The sequence below is a fragment of the Rhipicephalus microplus genome, chromosome X, assembly GCF_043290135.1.
Source record: "Rhipicephalus microplus isolate Deutch F79 chromosome X, USDA_Rmic, whole genome shotgun sequence".
Taxonomy (NCBI): Eukaryota; Metazoa; Arthropoda; class Arachnida; order Ixodida; family Ixodidae; genus Rhipicephalus; species Rhipicephalus microplus.
In genome coordinates, this window is record NC_134710.1 from 349,410,865 (window position 1) to 349,434,143 (window position 23,279).

Below are 23,279 nucleotides of genomic sequence, written 5' to 3' on the forward strand. Positions count from 1 at the left end.
TTGGGTAAAGGCTGAGCGAATTTGACATTGTGGGAAAGACCATGAAATAATAAACAAACCAGCATCATCTCGAAATTTTTGGTCTTGAATTGTGCTTGACTTTAGTCAGCATTTGCTTTTAGGCGAAAAAGAACGCTTGACGTTCGCTGTAGGTAGTGTAGCATACTTGTGGTCTAGCACTTTCAAGGCTTTAATTGCATTCAGAACATTTGTATTAGCATCACTTTAAACATTAGACGCCTGCTTTAGCACATACAATCTGGGATTCTTTCCAGGGCAGATTCAAGCTTTTAAGCCAACCCTGTCAGCGACGAGCCTATTGGAGATGAGGCGAACTTTCCTTCGTGTTCGAAAAAAAATGGGCATCCTTAAGCTTTCCCTTTAAGCGTTGAACGCGATAGCGATCCTTTCTTTGATGCATACTTCCACCACTTAGTGCGTACCTCTATTGCTTGACGTCCCTCGACAAGTTTAAATTGTGCATTACTCTGCAGTATAATCGATAAAGTTGAAAGTGGCATGTGTCAGTGAAGCTTTCACATATTGCTGCATTCTGTTTATTATGTACATGCGAGTACTGTGCATGCGAATTCACAGATGTGGACATAAAAATAACAACATTAATTTGTGTGCCCGTGGAATGACTACAAAATACATGTTATTCGCGCAAAGTCAGGGGTTATTTAAATAAATTGGCAGTTGCATAACTAGCTTTAGAAGCTTTATGCCTATGCGTGCTTCAGAGTGGACATTAAATTCAAAATATTATGACCTTTCCAATTTCTTTTCTCTGGCTTCCCGATCGACGAAGTAGCGCTGTGATCCACTCGTTCATTGCCTGAGAAGGTAGTTTTACAACTTCTCGTTTTTCTGCATTGCTCGGCAGACTTTCATGAAAAACATGGTATTCAATAAAAACATTAATACCAACAAAACTTATGTGTAGCCTGTAGTCGGCAGCGCTAGGCTAGCTCACTTTCGCCTGATTAGCATTCGTTCTAGGTACACTGTACTCTAGCCTTGCAAACGGAACCGCCGAGGTGCACTACATTCATACCTAGTGATGGATATCTTCAAGGGGCAGGGGATACACTAGCGTTAGCCTTCCCTCGCTTCGCTACAGTATACACTCTAGCCACGCTTAAGGAACCATGCTGCACTACTCTCGAACTAAGCGACGCAAACCTTTTAAGAAGGCGTGCTAGCGCTATAGGTGCTTTCCTCGCTCATCCTCGCTCATCCTCACTGGGGTACAAGCCCCGCTCACGTAAAAGCGCATTTAAAGTGCGATGGTATCGGAGCGCTGGCAAACGTCACATTGGTGGGAGCACATTTGCCGATTCTATATATACGTTGGCTTTGGCAGTGTGTCGACTTATGATCTGTTTTCGTCGATATAACACAGTGTATGCGCGTGTCGATTCTACGTCGAACCATAATCACGCCTTACCAGTAGTTAAAAACATCAAGGAAAAACACTACCGCGCTATGCACGTGTTCGTTAATATAGCCACACCAAGTGCTTCTTGTTTTCCTCCATATGAAGAGCTCATTTAGGCAAAACGTTTGCTCGACGAACGTGGAAAAGCATTTTTACGCACTGAAAAGCTCATATAGGCACGAAGCTCGAAATAGGCACTTATAAGCACAGTAAATATGTTATTAAAATGTTTCCCATCTCTTAGCTCGTGTTTATTTCTTAGAGAGGCTCAAAACGGACTCCAGAAAAATAGGCATTTTGCCTCAAGTTTCGTTCCTTAATTAAAAGGGGTGCCATAGTGAAGGGCTTCAGAAATTTTCACCACATAGGGTTCTTCTAAATGCACTCTTGTCTAAGCAGACAGGTCTCAACCATTTCTTCTTTGATGGAAATTGCGGCCACAGCCAGGATTTGATTCTGCGGCCTTCAGCTCAGCAGTAGAGGGTGACATGAAGGAGGTGACGTGTGTGCTGTAGTCTCACTTACAGTGTTGCATGTTAAGTAGAGCAGTTTGCTGTTAACCAGGCATCTCTACTAGTACTGCAATGTTGTGTTTGTAACATTCCTAATTTACTGCAATATTTATTATTTCACCAAGCACGTATCCCTCAGCAGCTCTGGGTAGTGTGTGTTGATGTTGTTCATCACATTCCTGAATTTTTGCAATATTTGATGACTGTCGAATATATTCTGAGTTAGTTGTGAAGTTGTGATTGTTCCTTGTTTTATGGTCTGTAAGGCCGCATACATTTTTTATAGTTAATCGTATTTTGCTTCATCCGCCGACAAATTTACATTGCCTGTTTGAATATTGTCTGCAAAATGCTCTAAACTCTAGAATAAACGATAATAAATTAATAATTTTACAGAGTTTTGTGTACATGTCTATGCACATTTCAGTTACAGTAGCCGTATTATGCCGCCCTGTGCACACAGTGCAAATGGCCTAAATTCTTGTCGGCATAAAAGGTGGCTACTTACAGGACACATCCTGGACAGAGACTTTGAGGTGACAGAAAAGCGGCGGCCAAATTACGACAGTTGAGAGACATACAGGACAATAACAAATGGTAAACAGAAAGGACAGACATTTTGAGGCGACATAAAAGCTGCGGCCAAGTCGCGACATGTGAGAGACATACAGGTTGCGTCCTCATGTTGCCTCGGGGAATCATACAGTACACCTACAAGACGTTGCCATTTTCATAAGCGGAAGACAGAAATGCGAAGAGCCGCAATGCAATGAAGCACACAACTAAAAAAGAACAAAAAACTTTATATATTTAGCAGTCTCGCCAAAACTGCCTAACTGCTACCTATGATCCTTTATTGTAAAATCAACTCAAACGTTACAAGAATGCTAGCCGCTGCCCTAATTAGCACCGCTTACATATGGCTACACCCAAAATTCTGGCTCATTCATCAGTCATAAGAATAGGTATTACAGGAAAGTGAAACGTGTCTTCATTAAAGTTGTGCTTATTATGTAGGGACATATGGCAGCTATTACAGTTTCTATTGGTATTTCACAGCTATATCACTGTTTTACGTGTACACATGCACATTAACAGCTAGGGGCACATCTCTATGGTGACGATTGCCAACAGTTTTCACTATTTATTCAGGGTGGCAACTGAAGTGTTTAATATACTTCTGGACACAGCGTATTGTCAATCGCGTACAATGATGACATCGACAAGCACATGCTAAACTGCAACTCAATTCAATATGCCATATGCACTGCAATTCAATATGCACATCTTCAAAGCACGTAAGATATGTACAGACAGAGTAGCGGCACGCTCCCAAAACCTACGCAAGCATTCATGCATACCGCACTTCAGCAGCGCGTGACGCCGCCATTCGCACGTGAACTGCAAACGTGCGCTAGTGTTCCTTGTCCAGCTGGCCTGTTTCGCTCCACCAAGGCACGACATTCGCCCGTCGACATTGTCACCTACGTACAGTCCTTACTGTAGCAGCTTTTATGAAAAATGTGGTGCTCTCACTCTTATGTGGTCAGCGGCGACACATCGTTGGTGCACGTGGAAGCTGCACGACTGTCAAGGAGCTGTCATGGAGCTGTCATGCCCTAACAAGGAGCTGTCATGCCCTAACTCGAAGCGAAAGGCAAAGCAAATAATCACAGAGAACTATATTTTCGTAAAGAGTGGCCCCTCGAGCCTTTTGCGGCCGAGCAAGGAAGGGTCCAATCGATCGACAGACGGCATACCCGTTTCTAATTGTTAGTCAAGACATATAACAGCCGCCTCAAAAAGACCTTGGAGACCCAAGTTTGGCAAGACATTTTTTTTGAAGAAAAAAAGTTTGTCAATTTGTACACTTCGCAATATCGGCTTTAGATCATGTCCTGCTCAGAACGTTTATGCATTACGACAAAAATCAGTAAAGTGTGACACGAAATTGTTGTCTTTCATTATTTTTTATGCACAAAGGGTACACATTCATGTCTTTTAGATTGGTTTAGATGTACTCAACATGTGTTCTTTTAGTGGATGCATGGGTGTGTTGCCTAGTGGTAAACACAATCGCTTTACGAGCTTGAGAAAATGGTTCAAAGCCCAGCATCGAAAGAAAAAAACGTTTGTTCTTTTATTTATGCTGAAGAAATGAACAGGTCTCACCAGCCGCTTGTGGCGCTGAAAGCAGCGCGGCACTTAGGCCACAGGGCCCGATGGGAGTGCCCGTTCTTAAAGTAAGTATTTTTTTTTTCTATAACATATCTACGTCGGTGACACTTCAGTGCTCGCTCTGTCAGTATTTTTTACCGCTATCGAGAAGCTTTAAACATGGTTTGCAAGACTGTGCGCAGGCGCGGGATCTCGGACGCCCTATTTCAACTGTGTCATGCCACTTTACTTTTCTTGAGCTCTCAAAGACGGCGGCATAGTCTAGTTTCACCAACATAGAGCACGGAACAAGATAATGTGTGAAAGATGTAAGGCGTGTTGGTACCTAACCTCGCAATTTTTTAATAGCTTAGCGGGTAGAGCACTGGAAACCTCTCATCTTTTCCCAAGAGGTCAGAGATTCGACGTCCAGTAAGAAAACCTTTCCTTGAATGTTTTTTGCCAATGGGTAGCGCTAAATATGCAACGTCACATCCATGACGGAAATTCGTCTCTGAAGTCTTCATGGATCCCGGCATAAGACATTTTCGTGTTAACAGAAATACTGTAAATTACATAGCACGGCTCAGTCTCCCCCTAGCATACGGGCCAACTAATGCTTCTCTCCACCTGAAAGAGCACCACCACGTCGGTTATGGTGCTAGCCATTGGCCACGCAGACGTCTCCCTTAACGCTCTCGGCCTTCAGCCACCATGAGCCATGTGAGCTGGTTGTTTGAAGTGTTTGTGATCAGGATTTATAATGCTTCACTTCCAGAAGCACTCATGAAGCAGGCTCCAGTCACTTTAGCCGCATTAGTGGCCAATGACTGGTCGATACATCGAGCAAGGAATACGTGGTACGTACACAGGAAAGAAGACTACTATTATGGCCCTGGTGGTTAAAGCTCGTGTACTGATTCCACTGCATGTTAAATAACACCAGATGATTGCGAATTTTTCAAGCCTTCAATTTTGGCCTGGCTCTTGATAATATGGTAGTTATAGCGCGTAGAACCCGCGATATAATTTATCACTAATAGGAACGAAGGTTAGCATTGTATCTATATTACTCATTTTCTACAATTGAGCGTTTTTACAAGGTAATTGAAGCAGAGCAACATCTAAATTTACTTATATATACTGATGATAGTGGGCTGTATAGGTAGATTTGAGCCGCAATATAGTTGCGAGGTTTAATTGGTGACATAGGCACACTGGCGAAAAAATAGTTTGAGGAGGCCCATCGACAATGTCAGTAGCAAAAAACTACATTTTTCTTAGTTCTTACAAAGAAACGAGAATAAAACCACCACATGTGTGGTAAATGAACGCTGTATACCAGTGCTGTGCATTACGAGATGCTATGTCTAATACTATTCTGGTAATATGTCAGATTCAGTTAATAAGATTGTACGACTAGCCTAACCATTAATTTTTAGGCGTAGACGGTTCTTCATAATTTCGTTCCATTAGATGCACGTCGCGAGTGTGGCTGTGTGATTGAAGTGACGAGAAAGCGCATGATCCCCTTTCTACTCTCGGTCGTACGACAACTCAACTTTGCATTATAAATGTTTTAGCGATTTACTGAAACGCAGTGACCCCAAACTCAGTGTGAACTAAATAGCTGAGCTGAATGTTTATTTTATTTATAAAGGTATGCTCAGTGCACCTATTTTTGCGTCGTTGTGTATTTATTTCTAGGACATATACGTAGGTTTAATGAAAATCGCACCATTATCAGTAATGACTCTGAATACTGTCACATTACAATTTAGAAGCTTTAAAATTATAGAAATATGGACGTAATTGCCGAAATATTGAAAGATTTGACAAGAGAAAAAGGGGCGTCTGAAAATGTCTCATTAAGTTGTCTAGTGAGCTCCCAAGAAATCCACCCAGTTATTCCTAAATTTTAAGATGCTTTTATTGCGGTAGCAATATTATGCACAATTTCGGCTGGATTTTGCCGCTGGCGTCAACATTGCCATAACTCACCATATATGTATACGTATCTATATATATAAAAACACAATAAAAAGAGAAATCCCGCCAAAACGGTTCAGGTACGCGGTATCGAACGTGGGACCTCTGAATTGTGAGTGTGAAGTGTTGGCCTCTGAGTAACAAAAGAGCGCTTTCTTTAGTGTTCAAAAAGCAAGCCTACTATATCTGCTACTTACCACTGGTAACGGGCATCTCGGGGATGACGGTTGTGTTTTCAGCATTACCAGGAACATGACGCACTGAGAGCGCGTCGCCACATCGTCATGACGGGGCCGTGGGCGCTCTCGTCTTTTTCGTGTGCTCTGCCCAGTAGGAAGGGGCAGGGTGGACCTCAAGCGTGCGCTTATCTCGCAGTGGGAAAAATGGTATGTTCGGCTGGCCTTGGGCGTTCACCGAAACAATTCTCTTGTGGTTACCAGGCGCACAAAAGTCACTGAAATCGTTGGACAATCTCCGTTTGCGAAAAAAGTGCACTTTTCTGACCCAGCGAAGTAACAACTGAAACTCTTATTCGCGTTCATCGGTATTTGCCAGTACGTTTTGTGCGTCACTGCTGCTTGACAAACGCGGGGCGCGTTTTGATTTGCTTGACATTTTTCATGTGACCTTCCAATATGTTGCTATCGCGTTCATTTCTTCGTCTCTGGGCAAAGCTGTGACTTTTTTGATAAAATGCACGAACTTTTAAACCTATAACCAGTCTGAAAAAACTAAGTGGCGTCGCATGCTGACCGCAGGAAGGCAGGGTACGACTGTCACAAAATATGGAAGATGAGTTGGAATACACCTTCACGCGACGTATTGTAAGCAGGTGCAAGGGTATTTACATCACCGATATAAAGCACCCTCACCTCCCGTCGTGGTATGCTGGCCAACTTTTCTTTTCAAGCAAACCATTTTTTAGGAAGATGACTCGGCATGGGGGAGATCAAGCGGCTGTGTATCTGGGCTTTTTGCTCATGTCATGAGCACCTGCATCACCGGAATTGATCAAAAATGCTTCTAGAAATTGGATTTTTCTCACCATTGGTATGGTGAGTTAATTTTTGTTCATTTGCTGTATGTCAGTCACTGCTAATAATATGAAACTAGGTGAATTGCTATTTGACCCAATTTATAAACTTGAGAAAAACAAATTGAATAGAGAAAGCATTCCTCCGTTACCAAGAAAGAAGAAGTTTTAAAGAAACTTTGATCAACAGAAAAATGAGTCTTTGCCTAGTTTCAGGGGTCAGACACGTCAAAAAGTGCAAGCATGTCGAAGCCGTGGAAGTGACGGAAGCTTGTTCAGGCTGCCTTTGACATATTCTTTAGGGGACGCCACTAGGAACAAAAAAATATTTGTTTCTCTAAAGAGTATACTTGCTGAAGCAGATGTAAAAGAAGAAGCCTGCGTGCACCAGAATTAAGTGTTTCTATAATATACCTATATCAAACACAGCATCAGTACGCCTTCAGTTAGGCTTCTGCGGAGACTAGTAGGTAGAACGCCTTTCTCTTTATTGCGCTGTACGTTACGCACATGTTCGTCTTTTATGACGTAGCAGCTGAGCGCAGTTTACAGATCGCTTGATTGAAACAATATAGTTTAGTAGGCTCGAGTAGGGAAAACAAAAATAGTTTATTTCAACATACTGCTGCCTTGAAACGCTACATGCCGCATGGAAGGTATACTGCAACTTTGAAACGTTTTGGAGTTATGGCCCATCTTGATCATGTGATGACGAAACTCTGGTGCAACAGCTGGATACGCACACTGATGAAATTTAAAGAGCTCTCCGTTTTACATATTGCGAAAGAGAAAGTTTTCCTGCGCTCGTTCTTTTGTGCAAATAATTTCACAATATATGAATGATTACATTTACTCTTGAAAAACTTCTAAATTTTTATGCTTTCAATACGCGTGGGAGCAAGAACTGAAGTCGCATGACGCTAAACACTATTGTGCGTCGCAAAAGCTCAATAGTGGCTAAACAGAGTTTTGTGCGCAAGTGTGCTTTTATAGAAACAATACTCATTGATCATAAAATATTCAACGCCAAAACGACTCCTAGGGCCCGTGATCCACAAAAGCGGGATATCATTTGACGTGCACCACATGCAAGACGAACAAAATCAAAAAATAAAAACGAAGGCATTTTTTGTACTTATAGTACGCTACTTTTCGACGATCAGAAAAATGGCAGTATTTTTGTGAAATGATGCTTGGTCAGCTTAAAACACGCGAGGAAAGGAAAAAATTATGAGTAATACCATCTTGAGCTATGCGCTGAAACTTCTGGGGACCTTGCCACTATTTACGGCAAAAAGGAATGACAGCCCATACTAAAATCAAGACAATGATTTAACAGGGCGAGTTTCAAACGAGTTTTTATGATGAGCACGTTTTATGATAGATAATTACGAACTCCTAAATGTGCACTCTTTCTACAAACGGAAATATTAGAATGGTGAGCTTATACTTAAAAGTTGGACACAATCAAATCGCAAGTCACCAATACAGTCACCGTTTCACTAAGCAACCGCGCACAAAAAACTGCTCTTGAAAAACCCTTTAACATGAGCATGAAAGGTGGAGAGGTACGTTCAGGATAGGCATGATTTTGATCGTCTAATACTAAATACACTGAAAGACATCCTAAAATGTCTTATAGTGAGGGCGTAGGCTGGCAAAATAAATGGAGCTCACTCGAACTCAATAGCTAAATTTATTTTTCGCTTAGGATTCTCTCGAACGCAGACTTACCAAATTTTGAGTTATAATTACCGAGGTTAATTTGTATTAGTCTTTGGAATAATACAAATCCTAATTTTGTGTTTTGTCAATTTCATGCTTTAGCGAAGGTACTGAAGGCAATATAGGTGGCGTTTTACGTTGCAAAACCGAGATACGGTTGTCAGGGTCGTCATAATGGGAGGCTCCATAAATTTTCGGCAATGTATCTTTCGGAGCCGGCGAAAAAAATCTTGTCGTGGTTCGTGGTCAGAGACTGCTTTACCTCCTGGATAATGATGCAGAGTCGTATGAGTATCATGCTAAACATTCACACACAAAAAAACCGAAACGCGCATAGGAGCGCGCTGATGAGAGCTGTCCGGCGTGTTGAACCGTAGGGTCAAAGCTTGGTATAGACCATTCAAAACAATGACGCATTTTGCTGCTTGAAATGATGACTTTTAAGCCAAATCCAAAAATGTCGGGATTAAAAGTGTAGACACCAGTGTCGCCTCAGCGTGATCGTACCAGTCCCGAGAAAGCGGAGTACTATGCAATCTAAAGAAAAAATCAGTAGACATGGCGCCGAACCAACATTTAAAGGGTTTGCTCAAACTCCATGCAATTGAGTCACATCGCTAAAACTGCTTCATAAGGACTTTTATTTTTTTTTACTCGCAAAACGGCCCTGTTATATCTAGAATGTATGATTTCGGTATAGGTTGTTCTTTGTATGGTTTTAATTCAATGTAGCTGTTCACTCTTTTTCATTCTTAATGGCATCACCCTCCTCTGTATTGCTCTCGGGCCTTCGAGCACTTTTAAATAAAAAATAATTCAGGAGTCTTTTCATCGGGCAAGCAGGGTTAAGCAGGCCTTCCTGTCTTTGTGCGTAACCTAAGTACAACTCTGCCGAACTCCCTCACACTCCGACGCACGCTTCAATCAGAGTGAGTCCACTCATTAGTGAGTTTGCCGACATATAACTGACAGTAATGAAAAAAGCCATTTAATAAGCAGATGTTCTGGCGCAAGCTGCTGTTTGTAAGAGTTCACATATTCTAACCAATGACAGTCGTGTATATAGGAACATGCATTCACACACTCCTAAAAAGGCACGTGCACCTACTGACGACTTCAAATACACCAGGGTTATTCAAGAACGCTTTGTAACGAACGCAGTTTTAGGGTATGCTGGAGGAGTTTATGTTGGGCACAGCAAGCATTATGTGTTTCATCAGGAGTGTAAATATTTCAATTTAGTTATACGAATCTAACGTCTTACCCCTTTCATGTAACCTGCTGTATAGGTTGCATTGATGGAGAGAGAAGAATTGGTGCTGCTGCCACTTGGGAAATAAAATTAGAAGGTGAAAGACTAAAGACTGGTTGTGGCAGGGCTTTCACTCCTCATCGTTGGTCGCCCTGCTAGTATTATGAAACAACGTTACACAGAGTATAATCGCCAATCCTTCTTTTATATATTGACCAGGCACTGTACTAAGACTGTTTTATCAGGAAATGCGGAAGAACTGATGGCAACGGCAAAAGAATGAAAACACGTTGTTTCAGATGGCTCTAGGGTCACTTAAGGCACCCGCCAACGGCCGCCCATTTGGAGACAATATTTGCCTCAGGGCGGGCAGCAGTGCCACAAAGCGGTGTCATTTGTCGCCCGCGTCCCAGAGCTCCGATTTCTTGTCCCCCGAGGTGGTTGTTTTTGTGCACGTGGCCTAGATTAAGATGAAACACGTCGCCAGCAGAGTCTGATGTTTGCAAGCGGTCGGTGAACGAGGCAGAATCACCTCAGTGATGCTACGCAGCGCGAAGCAATTGATTTCCGATGCACGGGTGCGGAAACAAGGGAACCCGCTGCACCCAAAGCCTCACGTGGTGGCGGCAGAAAAGAAGTGCGAAAAACGTGAAGCTGTGGTTGCTAATAAACGGGGTCGTCCGTATATTGAGCTGTGAAGGCGACAACACTCACTCCACCCAGCCAAGCATAGGCCTCTTTTGTTGTAGACAACAGCGCACAATCTTCATCACCGTGTACAGGAGTGCACTTGATTTGCAAAACGAATGACCAAAATATAGGCAGCTCAAGTGTATGCTTATATAGGGGTGACGAGCGTGCATAATTACGAAAATATTACTCAGCGAAAAGGCAATGCGTCTCTCATAATCATATGGTGGTTTTGGGACGTTAAACCCCACGTATCATCATCAAAGGGCGAAAGCCAGGTCTCACCGACGTGGTCTCGGACATATCATTGGCATAACCAAGCGCGCAATGAACAAATGTGTTTACGAAAGAGTGAATTTTCAGTAAACGTGTCCTTTGATAAATGCATCGCTATCATATATACCCAAGTAACGCAGAATGTTATCCTAACGTGTAATGGAAGCGCCAGATGTCAGTTAGTAACAATGCCGAAAAGCGCTTAACGTCCTTGTTTGATCACAAGATAACGTTGCTTGTAACATTCAGGAGGGTACGGCGAGTCCAGGATAACATTTTCCAACATCAAGACAATTTTTTCGCAACATACCAGCAACGCAATGACAACAAACTAGCAACGTGATGTCAACATTGCTGTGTGACGTGTTGACTTTCATGCGAAGTGCGCAGAAAGTATATACTACTGTGTGTGCGTTATTAATAAAAGACAAATTGACTTGTTGCGAAAACCGCCCCGAAGCTTCTGGCTAGGAAAAAATCCTGGTATGGTGTGGAAAATTGCATTATTATTGTCTTTGCAAAAAAACTGTATCCTAACAGCTATTTATAAACGCATTTGTACATGCATAAACAAGTGGTGTTGAAACAGCCAAGCCTTAAGAATTTCAAAACACACTTGTGCATGTCCGTAAGACCAAAAACACACTAATAGTATCCCGAAGCTTCCAACACATGTGATACACATACTGAAATTTTAGAGCATTAAAAATGTGGTATTGCTCTCTGTAAGCAATGACTACAGTAAGTCAACACGTGTTGAAGGTGCAGTGCTTTTATGTGCTGAATAGGAGCAACCATGAGGACATGCAGTCACACAGCTTAGGCAGGAAAGAACATGCCGATGTACCTGAATGCTCTAAGAAAGAAAAAAAGAAGATATTTATTGCGAGGGTTACTTCTTATTTATTTGTCGTTGTGACAGGGCAGGATATAAATGGGAGTGTTAAAAACACAATTTAAGAATTCATTATTGAATATGAACAAGGCTTGTTGCAAGTTTCTTTCATACTATGTCCACTGCTGGTCGTAAAAAACAAATACAGGTGCAAAATGAAAACACAACTTTTTTATACAACCTTAGCAAAAGCTTGACGAAAAAAGCTTTTATCTATAGTACTTACAATATCAGGGGAAACATGAACAGCCAAGGGAGAAGACACTGGCGAAAATTTTATGTGTTAAATACATAGGAGGGCATGAATACCATAGACAGCCAGTGCCTTGTCGGTAATTTTCCAACAGTGATGCATGCATTGTATACAATGACGGTTGCCACTGCTGTTGAATGTCTATGTCTTGATTTCATGAAGAGAGACAATATAGCAGCATTGAAAAACTGGCACATCCCACTCAGACACAGCTTGTTTTGACATAGCTTAAAAGGATTAAAACAAGAAGTTTTTACCTAAACAGAAAAACCTGCTAATATCCGTGTAGCGAAACATGTTGCACATCAAGAGCAGCTTATCAGTTGGAAAGCAACAGAACTTCATGATTACTGCCTGGCACGCATTTAGCGAAAAGCGGCTCATTAAATGTGACCAATTGCTTCCATAAAAAATACGCCTTTGAAAGGTAAGGTAGCTGACACCCGGTCACAAAAAGCCAAACGCCATCAGTGTAGCAACTGCTCACGGTCATTCGCGAAAAACAGTGACCACCCAGCCACAACCAAGTGAGAAATATTGATCACAAAACAAATACACAAGGCATGCAATAATTTTCTGCTCAGTTCATTACCAAGTGGTGGTGCTTTTGTTCATTGGATGATTAAATTGCCTTGACACAAATATTCTTGTTCAATCAGTCATAATTTTATTATTTTTATCTAGAGGTGAGCCCAAGATAAATTTATAATGTTATGCACTGCTCTGCTTAACTGTCTAGTATTTTTATTTATGTATTCTTGTGCTGTGTGTGCACACTAATTTTAGCATTTCAACTTTTTTGGATACGCAGTACATGCAGCTTCCAAGTTGATAATTTGTAGTGAGTGGTTATGCGCATCATTGGAAAAGTGGCAAAGTACTCCAACTTGTTTGTGGAAGTTGTTAGGAAAGAAATTGATTTATCGAAGGTATTCAGAACAAGTATTATAACCGAGTACCCTATTTCTAACAAAAAATTAGAACCAGAAATGTCAACTAAGAATACATATACAATCATACTTAAGGGCACAGGAACAGCAGCAGGCGCAGTAAATGCAATCTTTTAGAGTATAATGACAAATGGACACCAACCTACATCGTCATCAGAGAAGCAACTAACAGCCATACCGCCACAACAGTTCGCATGCCCAGTGGAGCTCACATATGCAAACTGAGCAGCAAGTGGATGTCGCTAGTATTTGATCGAAACTTTACCAATGTGGTTCTACTTGAGAGAACAAGCTCGCCAGGTCAGGATACGTCCAGGATTGGTACACTGTAGACGATGTCGGAAAACAGCAATTGTAGGGTGATGGCTCTGACAACCATAGAACAAGCCATGATGCAAGGTAAACGGTTGGAAATGAGGGCCTGCATTATGAAGAGGAAGTGATTAGACTGATATTAGTAGCTTATCAAGCAAACAAAATATATATATGAGAACACGTTGTTAAAAAAGGCAGAAAATTGGCTGACAAAATCTGTCTGAACATCCTTTGAAAGCTGTGCCAAGACTGACAGAAAGCTATGTAACAATCCAGCAACGAAAAAACACTGCAGTGGAGAAAATTAAATAGTGCAGAGATGAAATTTGTGGAGCTGTACTGAGCTGAATTATCGACTCCTTACTCATACATGATAGCAAAAAATCAACATTTCTAACCTATTTACGGTCTTATTTCAGTTCTTAAGCTCAAACATAATCAATCTTCTTAGTTATTTCCAGGGTGGCAATGTTCGTTGAGGTATATATTATATAAATGACTCACAAAAAATTATTAGTAGTCTAAAACTGCTATATAATCTGGTGCATAGCAAACAGATGGCACTCATAGCGTAGTATTCTTTACTCTCACTCCTCATCAGCCGCATTGGTAGTAAATTAGAATGAAATTGTCCTCCTCATTTTCTTCTTAAGGCACGTGCATAAGTGCCTAAACAAAATTTAAAAAAAATCATCCAAACATCAATATAAATTATCAGCATCGTTTTGGTGCAACACAGTATGCAGCACAGCTTTAACTAAGGAGCAGTTGTAAAAATGTTCAAAAACACAGGCCATTTTATGATTAAAAATATGGGCTCCTACTTGTTACAGCAAAATGTAGCAGAAACTAGATAGGCGTTTTGCCAAATATGCAGCTGGCATTCTCAGAATGCCCTGGCACCAAATAAGCGGAGTTTACACAGTTTGCTGCTTGTCTCGTATGTCGCTTTGTACACGGCCGCGGTTGTTGTCGCGCACCAACTTGTCACACTAATGAATCACGACTAGAGAATTTTTATCTTGCCCCACTTTTGTTCCCGAGCTAGCGTTGTCTCATCACTGAAGTTGAATGCATGTCCTGTCGTCGAAAAGTGTTGGACGAGTTTTGTCTTATATAGCGTGGCATGAGTGGCTTTGGAATGTCTCCTTTGTGCTCTTTGAGGCCTGTTGGTCGCTTCCTGCCTATTTCACCCATGCATGTGGAGTCACATACATCACTGATCAGCACTTGCAGTCATATAGATGGAAAACGTGGTTGGTGAATCGTAACGAAGTCATTATATGAACAGGTTTATAAACGACACCCAGAAACACATGCAAAAGGGAACAAGGAGTGTGCAGCGAGAAAACACAATACCCATTGTTTCTGTACCATACGTTGAAGGTTTTTCAGACTCTGTTTGAATAGCACTTTTTCCACTGGGAATTATAACAATTTTCAAGCCTCATTTTACCTTGGTAAACATGCTCTTCAAGCCCTAAGACAACCCTCCTTCGAACGATCAAAACAGGGATGTTTGGAAGTTCCTGTGCAGCGGCTGCGACACCACTTATATTGAAAAACTGGCAGGAAGTGGTCAACGAGTTTTAAAGAACACAAAGGGGACATCACAAAAAGCACGCATTCTCAGACAAAGCTCATCAAACACTTCTTGAAAATGGGGCATGCCTTCGACTTCCATAATTCAATGACGCTGGCTCGGGAACAAAAGATAGGGAAGAGAAATCTTTTCGAGTCTTGCTTAGACCATCGTGACCAGCCAGCGTGCAACAACTATCGTGGCCTCCATCCGGATGAGTATACACATACGAGACAATCAGTGAATTCGGTCACCTCCACACACTTAGTGCGAGTGCACACTGAGGATGCCAATCACATAGAAGGCGGAATGTCTGTGTAGATTTGTTATAATTTGTTTTGTAAAGTTGGGTTAAATATTACTATCACTAAGGAGCTCAGTTCATTTTCATGTTAATTCGACTTATGTTCAAACTATTCCAGAGAAAAAAATTGTTTATTTGAACAAAATCAAATATTTATGGACTTGCTTTCTATCTTTGCGTACATATTTTCTCCTCAGGCAAAATAAACCTTGCTTCTCAAAATTCATGCCATGCGTTGACTACCGATATTGTACCATCCCATAATTATGCTATTGCCAGTGAACTGTTTTCTTGGAAATTGTGATCGATGCGTCTCTTCTATTTGGCTACACCACTTGTCTTAATTGAAGAAGTGCAGCGGTTGACTACCAACTTTTCTGTTAGTAGTTAGCTCAGCGAGTGCTGCTCACTTTATCAGATTGATCCTTCTAAATTGAAAGCATCAAAACAAACTTGACCCAATTTCAAGCATTTGCCCCAAGTAAAATTACCCAATTTTTATATTAGGAAAAGTTTGGTTTTTCGCTCTACACTTTGTCGTATAAGATTAAAAGTTTTTGTACGTTCTCGGCATGAAGAAGCTGTATCATTAGCTTTGCAGAGGCATTCCCTTGAAAATCAACTTAAGCTGCAAATTCACGACAAAACATGGCAATTCACGTACAATGCCTAGCCTTCATTATGCTGGTGCAACTTATGTGAGCAATATTTTGGCCCATGCAAAGCAACAAAATACCTGCATTTTACCTAATTTCGTTTAAAACATACCGTCTCTCAGACAGTCAAACTACTCTAATATGCATCACTCTTTCATGCCTTTGTCGGGGCTTAAAGCACACACAAAAGCACGAAAAAGACGAAAGCATCAAAATTCCACTCGAGCGCAGCTTCTGTTCCGATAAACCATTTACTTTCATTGTTTCTGAAGATCTGCCTGTATTTTTGAAGCAATGCTAGCAGGCCGCAGCTGCACACCAGTCTTTGTGAGGTAGCACCTTGGTGGGCATGATGTCAGATGTCTCTTCGGCAAATGTAAGCTTCCTGTCCTGCTACTTCCCTTTTTCCACCTCTACTTTACATCGTGCACTCTTCCTTCAACAGAAGTGCTAAGATGGCCCCCTTTTCGGGGCTTTAATCTCCAGCCGGTAGCATTATTCACTGCTGGTGCTATTCATATTTGCTCTAGGAACCCTACAGGGGGAATGTCGTGAATTGAGAAGCACGAGGGACAACTGGCGAGGTTCGCATACCCGTTTCAGGAGATAGTAAATGACACCTACACAACTTGACCACGTGGCCACTAGATATGGCAGTTTGTAAAAAAATACCAAAGCAGATTACACGTGCTCAGGCATGCTCTTGTTACGACCATCATCATTATTGAAGTTTTTCGGTCTTTGTGAATGAGATCAAAAGATTTCGATCGACGCATTCCAAGCAAGGGTGCGCCCTCAAGACGGATTAATTTCCTCTCGGCAAAAGCTGAACAAGGGGTTCGGGACTGGTTCGCGCAGAGAAAACGCACGAGCCAAGAGAGGCCATTGTGAGCTCGACTCAAGAAAGGCCATTGTGTTTGCTGCGAGCAAAGCTTTCGAGGCAGACAAGGAGGCAGCTGGGCCACTTTCGAGGTCATCGAGGAATTGGAATTCTCGGAACCAGCATGGTATTTGCAGTTCAGGCTGCAAGCTAAAACCAAATTGGTTGTGAATGCATCTTGCGAGGACAAGCGGAGCCCGGGAATCAGTGCAGCTAAGCCACAGCTTCTAGCAAACAACCAAGAATGGAATGTGGGGGTGAAGAAAAGGATAATGCATTATCTCCTGCAGCCCTAGCTGGAGCCCGCCTCGGCGACGAGGGATTAGTTGACTACTGCTCCTCCCCCCCTTTCTCCATGGGAGCAGCAGAATTGGGTGGCATATTTTGACGATATGCTGGCCCAACGCTACATTTTCCTACCCAAACAGTCAGGCAAGTTTGACACCTGTACTGGCAGCCGGTTTTTCGAACCTCACCCAGCTGCTAGAAGAATCTTGAAAACCAAGATCATCGGACGTGCGCGAAACTTGGTGACTTGTGCGAAAACGTGGGTGCAGTGCGTTTGTGACCATATTTCGGCATGGTGTAGACTGTACCCTCTCCACATGCATTGTGTGGTGTCTTTTCTCTCCTTGATGGGTTGAGCACCTAGACCATGGAGTGTCCTATTGGCGGAAGCCGTGGACAATGTGCCCAGGGTTGGCAACGAGGCGCTATATAAGCCGAAGACTTTCGTGTATTTGAAGTTCTACAGTTCAACAGCTCTCATGTGCTGTTCTTGACTTCTCGTTCTCCTTCTCAGTTACTAACTATGTAAATAAATTGTTGTCGTTTTTACGACCGCCTCATCTGACTTTTTCGACGATGGGTCCTCGGACGGGGGCGCGCTACCGAACTGAGACCCGTGGGACCCGGAGTCACAACAACTGAATGGCAGCGGTAGGATAGCGTCAACCCAGGTCGCAACCACTGGATTCAGCGGAGAGATAACGTCAACCCAGGTAGCAACGACTCGACGATAGCAGTCAGATGCTACGATGCCATTGACTTCGAGAGGAGATGGACGACAACGGTCGGATGCTTCGAGCTCATCGACTTGAGAGGCAGCCGAACGGCACTTCTGGGATGACATGAGGTCATCGACTGCGAAAGGCAACCGGAAGGCACTGCTGAGATGCGGGACGCTGGAGGCATTACTGCGAGCCGGGTGAGTGCCGACTTTCTCTGTTAAACTTCACCAGGCATTTACTAATGTGTGAGTAAAAGCTGGTAGGGAGAATAGCTTTTTTTGGTCATTGTGTAACTGGCGTCAGGCAGATTGTGAGATAGTTTGTTTTAGCTATAGTCTGTGGGTGACGGCAAAGTTAGCAGTGACAGAGCTATTTTATTCATCAGGTTAACACATTACTTGCGTCGGGCAGATAATTGTGAGATAGCTTATTCAAGATATAGCCGGTGGGTGACGGCAAGGTTAACGGTGACAGGGCTGTTTTAGTCATATGGGTAACAGATAAATTGCGTCAGGCATATAATTGTGAGATAGCTTGTTTAAGCTATAATGTTTGGGTGACGCCAAGGTTAACCGTGACAGAACAGGATTCTAAGTAAAAGCTTACGGAAGCTTTTCAGACTAAGTTAACAGGTAACTTGAGCCAAGGCAAAAAACTAGGGCTGTCGTTGTTGTCAGGATTATTTATCTGCAAGACAGGAATCATTTGTAGAACAGAGAACGGTACTGGAAGCAGTCATGAATCTGAAAGCCCTGTGAAAACCCGTATTGCTAGTGATCGCAGAGGAGTTAAACTGGATGTGTCGGACTCCCACAACAAAACAGAACGGATCGAGCGGATCGTCGGGACAGGGACAAGCGATGAGGACCTCTCAGAGTATGTCGAGAGCATTCAACAGAGAAAACAGGCAGAAGCCCAAAGAGAAGAGGCAGAAGAAGCCGAAAAGATACGTGCACACGAAGCTACGATGCAGGCCATTTCTGAAAGAATACAAAGGTCGAATAATTGCATTCGGGAACTGCATCAAGATTTTCGTCCGTCGTGTATGTGTGAAGTATGTGTAAAGCCCAAAACGTGCGGTGAAGTGGCGAGTACGGTGCAGTGTGAAGTCACCGTGGAAGCCGCTGTTTGCGAGGTACCGCCCGAGAAAGGTACGTGTCTCTATCAGTGCGACATGCAAAGTGATCCTTCGGCGGAGAGAAAAGAGCAACAGTTCGTTGTTAGGAAAATAGCGCCTAGGGAAAGTACGCGACTCTCCGATGGTGCGAATGTAGTGCATGTAGAGAGCGGGACGGTGGCTGGTATGCAAACTGTAGCAAGTCCAAAAGGTGTTCCATGTGAGACCGAGGCTGGTTCCAATCCCCCTGGTGGGATCATTGAGCAGATTGATGAGCTGGAGACCACGCTCGAGCCTCAGCAGGAAAATGACCTTTTCGAGGTTGAAAGAAAGGACGACGAAAGTAGTCCTAACTGTAGTGAAGTCATATTGCTACTAAACCCGACCATACTGCCAGCGAGGGCGAGCTACTGTTGAAAGTATCTCCTACAAATAGCGTAGGAAATACCTCAGAGGGTGACAAAGTACATTGCGAGGCTGTCGTAGGTGTACAAACAGGCGCAATGTTGGTGGAGAATCGTTTCGAGGAAAAGTCTAAGCCCAGCAGCATGAACAGAGCTTTTGCAGTGTTAGAGACATGCCTTGTGCAGCGACACGTAAAGGATCGGCCGGACGATAAAATCTACCCGCAAATTGAGGACGCGAATTTCGAAGAGTTCAGATCTGTGGAGGGCCCAGAGTCTGGTTTTGTGAGGGGAGCGCAGATAAGTCAGCCCGTCAGAGCAATAGAGCTGGGAAACCGAAGGGCAAAGGCGGCAGAAAGGGTGGTGCACAGGCACACCTGAACATATAGGGTTCCCGATGAAGCAGCCAAGGAAGTTTGTAACAACCAAAGAAAGGTTGTACATAAGTGTCACTGCAAAAGAAGAATGCGGGGACGTGCGGCACCACAAAAGCTTGAGGCAGAGGGCACGCCGCAGCGGACACGGAACGGTTGGCCATCCGGCAATTCTACAAACTTTCCTTTGAGGCGTACTGTCAGGCGAAACTGGCGAGAGAAGAGTAGTGGAAAGGGACACGCGTTCCCAAGAAGGAAAGCGCCGTTGATAAGAACAGGTTTGCGTCGACAACTACGTCTACAGGTTGCTAAAAGAAAGGCTTCTGGTTCTAAATTCAGGGTAGAATCAAACCCCAAAAGACAATGGCGAGTGTTTCACCCGCACTTTGGGAGTCTTCGGTGTTACGAAGAAAGCCGCTCAAAAGCACGAATGATGCGAGATAGCAAAGTTGGCCTAGGAGTTCGCGCTAATTGTGGCCTCTGGCGATCGCAAAAGCGGCAGAGAACACGACCGCCACCTGCAAGGCTGAAAGCGTGAAGGTCAGCTGCAAGCTTTTCACAGAATGCGACCCAGAAATTCTGGAAGGAAATCATTTGACTACTGTTCCAGTTTTATTCCTTTAAAGTAAAGTTTTATTTTGTCAGTAAGGTATAAAAAAGGACTGGTTTCAAAGGGTTCATGCCAAACGTGGTATGTTGTTGTTTTTGTAAACATGTACAAAGAAGCATGCAGTTAGAATATTTTTAGATGGTATGGAAGCGTACCTTTGGTCGAAAAATGTTACAGCGCTCCATAGGTGCGAATGGAGCTAACGCACCTGAAGGGCCCGGCGCGTTCTTTATCCAAGGGGCTAGCATTATAAAGTATTATTAACCGAACAAGACTATTACGCAAGGTTTAGTTCCGTTCTTTTGGTTTTGATAGAATGCTTAGGTATCGTGCGATAGCTTAAGCGGAGCGTTACGCGTTACCAAAAATCGAGGTTAGAGCAAGATTTCGACAAATTATAGGATGCAGATGATTCTAATCTGAAAGATTTGAGTCTGTGAAGGTGTGTCCAACTAGAGACGTGAATAATTGTAGCATTTGAGCTTGGGTTATAGCGTCCGCAGAGAACTCACGCGAAGACTTAAGTTCTTCGTTGTGCGTAAATGGAAGTCATGCGAGAATTCTTCGTTCTGAGCTTTTTGTTGTTTCACAGGGGTCCTGTTTAGGTAGTGAAAAAGAGTCGTAAAGGCAGCTAGGAAAACTAGCTTACTAGATTACCAAGTGAGCTTTATCGAGGTGCAGCATTGTCCTCTCAGGGTTATTGCCTTTGTTCTCTAAGAATGGCCGCCTGCTGCGTTGAAGCCTCGTTTTGCAACAGTATACCTTCGACATACGTTTCAAAAAGAGGGATACCCCATGGCAACGCTGAGTGTTTAAGTCGCTGTCCCTGACGCGAATAGCTTTCTCGAGAGTTCTGAAATATTTTTTTTCCTGACCTAGGCGAAGACGATTGATTAGGTTTTGTTGTTTTGTTGCGTTTAAGAGTTCGTTGAACTCATGGTAAGTACATTGAAGACACCACTATTGAAGGTTTCAGGTTGGGTTTGCTTCCAGTACTGTTATTCTGTTTCACTCAAACGTAGGAGAGAAATTTAGAATAACTAGTGTAATTCTTTCAATTAGTTGTAAAAGGGTAAGTATGCCTGGTTGGGTTTAACGGAACTGTCTGGCGCTCACTAGGTGAGTGGTTGTGTTTCTTATGCGTAGGTGATGTCTCTTGAGCCAAAATGAAGCAGGTGGCACTACTTCATCAAGGATAGTCTTCACCAGACCAGACGTCAGCGCTAATCTTTCCGAACTGTGGCCGCAAACCTCAGCCCATCGGGATCTTCACCCCACCATGCGATAGACTGTTACGACCACCATCATTATTGAAAAATTTCGGCCTTTGTGAACAGGACGAAAATATTTCGACGCATTCCAAGCTAGGGTGTGCCGTCAAGACGGATTAATTTCCTCTTGGCAAAAGCTGAACAAGGGGTTCGGGACTGGTTCGCGCAGAGAAAGCGCACGAGCCAAGAGAGGCCATTGTGAGCTCGACTCAAGAAAGGCCATTGTGTTTGCTGCGTGCAAAGCTTTCGAGACAGACAAGGAGGCAGCTCGGCCATTTTTAAGGTCACCCTGGAATTGGAAATCTCAGAACCAGCATGGTATTTGCAGTTCAGGCTGCAAGCTAAAGCCAACTTGGTTGTGGCTGCATCTTGCGAGGACAATGGAGCCCCCGGATATGTGCAGCTAAGCCACTGCTTCTAGCAAACAACCAGGAATGGACTGTGGGGGTGAAAAAAGGATAATTTATTATCTGCTGCAGCCCTTGCCACAGCCGGCCTCCGCAACGAGGGATTAGTTGACTACTCCTCCTCCCCCCCTTTCTTCGTGGAAGCGTCTGAATGGGATGGTATATTTTGACGATATGCTGGCCCACCGCTACATTGTCCTACCCAAATAGTCAGGCGAATTTGCCACGTGTACTGGCAGCCGGTTTTTCGAACCTCACCCAGCTGCTAGAAGAGTCTTGGAAACCAAGATCATCGGACGTGTACGAAACTTGGTGACGTGTGCGAAAACGGCGGTGCAGTGCGTTTTTGACCATATTTGGGCATGGTGTAGTCTGTGCCCTCTCCACATGCATTGAGTGAGGTCTTTTCTCTCCTTCGTGGGTGGAGCTTCTAGACCATGGAGCGCCCTATTGGCGGAAGCCTCGGACAATGTGCCCAGGGTTGGCAATGAGGCGCTATATAGGCCGAAGTCTTTCGTTTATTTAAAGTTCTACAGTTCAACAGTTCTCATGTACAGTTCTTGACTTCTCGTTCTCCTTCTCAGTTACTAACCTTGTAAATAAATTGTTGTCGCTTTTACGAGCGCCTCATCTGACTTGTTCGACGATGTTTCCTAGGATGGGGGCGCGCTACCGAACTGAGACCTGCGGGACCCGGAGTCGCAACACCCTGTAACAGTAGACCCTTCAACACATATACTGCGAGTGTTGCGCATGGTCCGCTTGATAATTATGTCGCTGCATACTGAAGCTACCCGGAAAACAATCTTTTACTACTTCATGGCTATTATTACACAAAGTCCCATTTTCATGCCTTTGAGTGTTCGAAAAAATGGTGATTTCATGAGCACGAACGGCGGAAGGGATTCCCCAGCCATAACATTACTAGCCTCATGCATCACTGAACAGATGTATCGGGTGCCACTTTCTGTTTACTTTCTCACATATATACTTGGAACCTTCAAGAATGTGATTAGGGATTGGGGTGACATCGGTCGTGATGTGGTGCAAGCGTGGTGAGCCAACAGTGGGATAGATGAGGTCGAGCAGCGCAACATTCATACTTAGAGGGTGGTGTCACACCTACATACACGAATGCAGTGTTCAGATTTAGTGAAACATGTGATAGTCAATTCT

General features: G+C 43.3%; 1 long non-coding RNA gene across 2 annotated transcripts in view; it reads left to right on the plus strand.

Annotated features, from left to right (window-relative positions):
• The first annotated feature begins 6,890 nt into the window (after positions 1-6,890).
• LOC142777281 (uncharacterized) overlaps positions 6,891-23,279 on the plus strand; it is a 33,155-nt gene continuing 16,766 nt past the window's right edge. For both annotated transcript variants that reach the window (XR_012888005.1, XR_012888006.1), the window contains exon 1: positions 6,891-7,154. This is a non-coding gene — a long non-coding RNA (uncharacterized LOC142777281). The remainder of the gene's footprint in view (positions 7,155-23,279) is intronic.